The following is a 7,500-nucleotide window of genomic DNA, read 5'->3' on the forward strand; positions in this document are numbered from 1 at the left end:
TGCATAAAAACGCACCAGGAGGGCACCATGGTGCATAAAAACGCACCACGGAGGCACCAGGGTGCATAAAAACGCACCAGGAGGGCACCAGGGTGCATAAAAACGCACCAGGAGGGCACCAGGGTGCATAAAAACGCACCAGGAGGGCACCAGGGTGCGAAAAACGCACCAGGAGGGCACCATGGTGCATAAAAACGCACCAGGAGGGCACCAGGGTGCATAAAAACGCACCAGGAGGGCACCAGGGTGCATAAAAACGCACCAGGAGGGCACCAGGGTGCGAAAAACGCACCAGGAGGGCACCATGGTGCATAAAAACGCACCAGGAGGGCACCAGGGTGCATAAAAACGCACCAGGAGGGCACCAGGGTGCATAAAAACGCACCAGGAGGGCACCAGGGTGCGAAAAACGCACCAAGAGGGCACCATGGTGCATAAAAACGCACCAAGTAGGCACCAGGGTGCATAAAAACGCACCAGGAGGGCACCATGGTGCATAAAAACGCACCAGGAGGGCACCAGGGTGCATAAAAACGCACCAAGTAGGCACCAGGGTGCATAAAAACGCACCAGGAGGGCACCAGGGTGCATAAAAACGCACCAAGAGGGCACCATGGTGCATAAAAACGCACCAAGAGGGCACCATGGTGCATAAAAACGCACCAAGAGGGCACCAGGGTGCGAAAAACGCACCAGGAGGGCACCATGGTGCATAAAAACGCACCAGGAGGGCACCATGGTGCATAAAAACGCACCAGGAGGGCACCAGGGTGCGAAAAACGCACCAGGAGGGCACCATGGTGCATAAAAACGCACCAGGAGGGCACCAGGGTGCATAAAAACGCACCAGGAGGGCACCAGGGTGCATAAAAACGCACCAGGAGGGCACCAGGGTGCATAAAAACGCACCAGGAGGGCACCAGGGTGCGAAAAACGCACCAGGAGGGCACCATGGTGCATAAAAACGCACCAGGAGGGCACCAGGGTGCATAAAAACGCACCAGGAGGGCACCAGGGTGCATAAAAACGCACCAGGAGGGCACCAGGGTGCGAAAAACGCACCAAGAGGGCACCATGGTGCATAAAAACGCACCAAGTAGGCACCAGGGTGCATAAAAACGCACCAGGAGGGCACCATGGTGCATAAAAACGCACCAGGAGGGCACCAGGGTGCATAAAAACGCACCAAGTAGGCACCAGGGTGCATAAAAACGCACCAGGAGGGCACCAGGGTGCATAAAAACGCACCAAGAGGGCACCATGGTGCATAAAAACGCACCATGAGGGCACCATGGTGCATAAAAACGCACCAAGAGGGCACCAGGGTGCGAAAAACGCACCAGGAGGGCACCATGGTGCATAAAAACGCACCACGGAGGCACCAGGGTGCATAAAAACGCACCAGGAGGGCACCAGGGTGCATAAAAACGCACCAGGAGGGCACCATGGTGCATAAAAACGCACCACGGAGGCACCAGGGTGCATAAAAACGCACCAGGAGGGCACCAGGGTGCATAAAAACGCACCAGGAGGGCACCAGGGTGCATAAAAACGCACCAGGAGGGCACCAGGGTGCGAAAAACGCACCAGGAGGGCACCATGGTGCATAAAAACGCACCAGGAGGGCACCAGGGTGCATAAAAACGCACCAGGAGGGCACCAGGGTGCATAAAAACGCACCAGGAGGGCACCAGGGTGCGAAAAACGCACCAGGAGGGCACCATGGTGCATAAAAACGCACCAGGAGGGCACCAGGGTGCATAAAAACGCACCAGGAGGGCACCAGGGTGCATAAAAACGCACCAGGAGGGCACCAGGGTGCGAAAAACGCACCAAGAGGGCACCATGGTGCATAAAAACGCACCAAGTAGGCACCAGGGTGCATAAAAACGCACCAGGAGGGCACCATGGTGCATAAAAACGCACCAGGAGGGCACCAGGGTGCATAAAAACGCACCAAGTAGGCACCAGGGTGCATAAAAACGCACCAGGAGGGCACCAGGGTGCATAAAAACGCACCAAGAGGGCACCAGGGTGCGAAAAACGCACCAGGAGGGCACCATGGTGCATAAAAACGCACCACGGAGGCACCAGGGTGCATAAAAACGCACCAGGAGGGCACCAGGGTGCATAAAAACGCACCAGGAGGGCACCATGGTGCATAAAAACGCACCACGGAGGCACCAGGGTGCATAAAAACGCACCAGGAGGGCACCAGGGTGCATAAAAACGCACCACGGAGGCACCAGGGTGCATAAAAACGCACCAGGAGGGCACCAGGGTGCATAAAAACGCACCAGGAGGGCACCAGGGTGCATAAAAACGCACCAGGAGGGCACCAGGGTGCATAAAAACGCACCAGGGTGCATAAAAACGCACCAGGAGGGCACCATGGTGCATAAAAACGCACCAGGAGGGCACCATGGTGCATAAAAACGCACCAAGTAGGCACCAGGGTGCATAAAAACGCACCAGGAGGGCACCAGGGTGCATAAAAACGCACCAGGAGGGCACCAGGGTGCGAAAAACGCACCAGGAGGGCACCATGGTGCATAAAAACGCACCAAGTAGGCACCAGGGTGCATAAAAACGCACCAGGAGGGCACCAGGGTGCATAAAAACGCACCAGGAGGGCACCAGGGTGCGAAAAACGCACCAGGAGGGCACCATGGTGCATAAAAACGCACCAAGTAGGCACCAGGGTGCATAAAAACGCACCAGGAGGGCACCAGGGTGCATAAAAACGCACCAGGAGGGCACCAGGGTGCATAAAAACGCACCAGGAGGGCACCAGGGTGCGAAAAACGCACCAGGAGGGCACCATGGTGCATAAAAACGCACCAGGAGGGCACCAGGGTGCATAAAAACGCACCAGGAGGGCACCAGGGTGCATAAAAACGCACCAGGAGGGCACCAGGGTGCGAAAAACGCACCAGGAGGGCACCATGGTGCATAAAAACGCACCAGGAGGGCACCAGGGTGCATAAAAACGCACCAGGAGGGCACCAGGGTGCATAAAAACGCACCAGGAGGGCACCAGGGTGCGAAAAACGCACCAAGAGGGCACCATGGTGCATAAAAACGCACCAAGTAGGCACCAGGGTGCATAAAAACGCACCAGGAGGGCACCATGGTGCATAAAAACGCACCAGGAGGGCACCAGGGTGCATAAAAACGCACCAAGTAGGCACCAGGGTGCATAAAAACGCACCAGGAGGGCACCAGGGTGCATAAAAACGCACCAAGAGGGCACCATGGTGCATAAAAACGCACCAAGAGGGCACCATGGTGCATAAAAACGCACCAAGAGGGCACCAGGGTGCGAAAAACGCACCAGGAGGGCACCATGGTGCATAAAAACGCACCACGGAGGCACCAGGGTGCATAAAAACGCACCAGGAGGGCACCAGGGTGCATAAAAACGCACCAGGAGGGCACCATGGTGCATAAAAACGCACCACGGAGGCACCAGGGTGCATAAAAACGCACCAGGAGGGCACCAGGGTGCATAAAAACGCACCACGGAGGCACCAGGGTGCATAAAAACGCACCAGGAGGGCACCAGGGTGCATAAAAACGCACCAGGAGGGCACCAGGGTGCATAAAAACGCACCAAGTAGGCACCAGGGTGCATAAAAACGCACCAGGAGGGCACCAGGGTGCATAAAAACGCACCAGGGTGCATAAAAACGCACCAGGAGGGCACCATGGTGCATAAAAACGCACCAGGAGGGCACCATGGTGCATAAAAACGCACCAGGAGGGCACCAGGGTGCATAAAAACGCACCAAGTAGGCACCAGGGTGCATAAAAACGCACCAGGAGGGCACCAGGGTGCATAAAAACGCACCAAGAGGGCACCATGGTGCATAAAAACGCACCAAGAGGGCACCATGGTGCATAAAAACGCACCAAGAGGGCACCAGGGTGCGAAAAACGCACCAGGAGGGCACCATGGTGCATAAAAACGCACCACGGAGGCACCAGGGTGCATAAAAACGCACCAGGAGGGCACCAGGGTGCATAAAAACGCACCAGGAGGGCACCAGGGTGCATAAAAACGCACCAGGAGGGCACCAGGGTGCATAAAAACGCACCAGGAGGGCACCAGGGTGCGAAAAACGCACCAAGAGGGCACCATGGTGCATAAAAACGCACCAAGTAGGCACCAGGGTGCATAAAAACGCACCAGGAGGGCACCATGGTGCATAAAAACGCACCAGGAGGGCACCAGGGTGCATAAAAACGCACCAAGTAGGCACCAGGGTGCATAAAAACGCACCAGGAGGGCACCAGGGTGCATAAAAACGCACCAAGAGGGCACCATGGTGCATAAAAACGCACCAAGAGGGCACCATGGTGCATAAAAACGCACCAAGAGGGCACCAGGGTGCGAAAAACGCACCAGGAGGGCACCATGGTGCATAAAAACGCACCACGGAGGCACCAGGGTGCATAAAAACGCACCAGGAGGGCACCAGGGTGCATAAAAACGCACCAGGAGGGCACCATGGTGCATAAAAACGCACCACGGAGGCACCAGGGTGCATAAAAACGCACCAGGAGGGCACCAGGGTGCATAAAAACGCACCACGGAGGCACCAGGGTGCATAAAAACGCACCAGGAGGGCACCAGGGTGCATAAAAACGCACCAGGAGGGCACCAGGGTGCATAAAAACGCACCAAGTAGGCACCAGGGTGCATAAAAACGCACCAGGAGGGCACCAGGGTGCATAAAAACGCACCAGGGTGCATAAAAACGCACCAGGAGGGCACCATGGTGCATAAAAACGCACCAGGAGGGCACCATGGTGCATAAAAACGCACCAGGAGGGCACCAGGGTGCATAAAAACGCACCAAGTAGGCACCAGGGTGCATAAAAACGCACCAGGAGGGCACCAGGGTGCATAAAAACGCACCAAGAGGGCACCATGGTGCATAAAAACGCACCAAGAGGGCACCATGGTGCATAAAAACGCACCAAGAGGGCACCAGGGTGCGAAAAACGCACCAGGAGGGCACCATGGTGCATAAAAACGCACCACGGAGGCACCAGGGTGCATAAAAACGCACCAGGAGGGCACCAGGGTGCATAAAAACGCACCAGGAGGGCACCAGGGTGCATAAAAACGCACCAGGAGGGCACCAGGGTGCATAAAAACGCACCAGGAGGGCACCAGGGTGCATAAAAACGCACCAGGTAGGCACCAGGGTGGGCATGAAGAGGCACCATGATGGGCACCAAGAGGCACCAAGGTGGGCATCAAGGTGCACCATGGTGGGCATCAAGAGGCACCAAGGTGGGCACCAAGAGGCACCAAGGTGCACCATGGTGGGTATCAAGAGGGACCAAGGTGGGCATCAAGAGGCACCAAGGTGTGCATGAAGGTGCACCATGGTGGGCACCAAGAGGCACCATGGTGGGCACCAAGAGGCACCATGGTGGGCACCAAGAGGCACCAAGGTGGGTATCAAGAGGCACCAAGGTGGGCACCAAGAGGCACCAAGGTGTGCATCAAGGTGCACCATGGTGGGCACCAAGAGGCACCATGGTGGGCACCAAGAGGCACCATGGTGGGCACCAAGAGGCACCATGGTGGGTAGCAAGAGGCACCAAGGTGGGCACCAAGAGGCACCAAGGTGGGTATCAAGAGGCACCAAGGTGGGCATCAAGAGGCACCAAGGTGGGTATCAAGAGGCACCAAGGTGGGCATCAAGAGGCACCAAGGTGTGCATCAAGGTGCACCATGGTGGGCATCAAGAGGCACCAAGGTGGGCACCAAGAGGCACCAAGAGGCACCAAGGTGTGCATCAAGGTGCACCATGGTGGGCATCAAGAGGCACCAAGGTGGGCACCAAGAGGCACCAAGAGGCACCAAGGTGGGCACCAAGAGGCACCAAGGTGTGCATCAAGGTGCACCATGGTGGGTATCAAGAGGGACCAAGGTGGGCATCAAGAGGCACCAAGGTGTGCATGAAGGTGCACCATGGTGGGCACCAAGAGGCACCATGGTGGGCACCAAGAGGCACCATGGTGGGCACCAAGAGGCACCAAGGTGGGTATCAAGAGGCACCAAGGTGGGCATCAAGAGGCACCAAGGTGTGCATCAAGGTGCACCATGGTGGGCACCAAGAGGCACCATGGTGGGCACCAAGAGGCACCATGGTGGGCACCAAGAGGCACCATGGTGGGTAGCAAGAGGCACCAAGGTGGGCACCAAGAGGCACCAAGGTGTGCATCAAGGTGCACCATGGTGGGCACCAAGAGGCACCATGGTGGGCACCAAGAGGCACCATGGTGGGCACCAAGAGGCACCATGGTGGGTAGCAAGAGGCACCAAGGTGGGCACCAAGAGGCACCAAGGTGGGTATCAAGAGGCACCAAGGTGGGCATCAAGAGGCACCAAGGTGGGTATCAAGAGGCACCAAGGTGGGCATCAAGAGGCACCAAGGTGTGCATCAAGGTGCACCATGGTGGGCATCAAGAGGCACCAAGGTGGGCACCAAGAGGCACCAAGAGGCACCAAGGTGTGCATCAAGGTGCACCATGGTGGGCATCAAGAGGCACCAAGGTGGGCACCAAGAGGCACCAAGAGGCACCAAGGTGGGCACCAAGAGGCACCAAGGTGTGCATCAAGGTGCACCATGGTGGGCATCAAGAGGCACCAAGGTGGGCACCAAGAGGCACCAAGAGGCACCAAGAGGCACCAAGGTGGGTATCAAGAAGCACCAAGGTGGGTATCAAGAGGCACCAAGGTGGGCATCAAGGTGCACCATGGTGCGATGATTCGGAGAAAAATTCATTATAAATCATTCCCTTGGGGAAATGTAACGAAACTTTGCAGACACATTTGGTGTTATTTTGTGTGAATGCCTGCAAAAAATCAGGTCAAAATTCGATCTCTAGGTGCCTTTTTCTATTTTCCCCGGTTTTTCATAATCTGCCGATTCAAAAATTCATTAAAAATTCATCCCTTGGAGAAAAAATCTAAAACTTTGTGGACGTGAATATATTGTGTTTGTGAGCCTCCCTGCAAAAAATCACGTCAAAATTCGATCTCTAGGTCCCGATATGGACTTATGTCTGCTCAGAAAAAAGGTATCTACTACTACAATTTTGGCTTTTGCATAATAACCTATTATAGGGGGGGGCTGCACCTCACCAACCACGCCCACAGTGGGAGGTGCGGTGCTGCCTTGGGGCCCCTCCCCCATGCTCATGCAAGTCTCCCCTCACTTGTGTGGCTTGGTTTTCCATGGCATTGGGTTGATTGATTCGTCAATTATCCAGAAACCGAATGTTGGCCGACTTCGGCCGAGTCTCGGTGCGTCCCTCGGAAATTTGTGGGCATCGTGGCGTGGCTTATTCTTGCATCAACGATGCATGGGCAGGGTCTATTGGGTGCATTTTCCTTTGTCCCTCTCGATTTTAAGTGCTCCCGGGTGACTTTGTTCTTGTTGAGGTGTGAGGAGAGTTATAAAACGGTGAACCAGCGTT

The sequence above is a fragment of the Abrus precatorius genome, unplaced genomic scaffold, assembly GCF_003935025.1.
Source record: "Abrus precatorius isolate BTA unplaced genomic scaffold, Abrus_2018 Scaffold1, whole genome shotgun sequence".
Lineage (NCBI taxonomy): Eukaryota > Viridiplantae > Streptophyta > Magnoliopsida > Fabales > Fabaceae > Abrus > Abrus precatorius.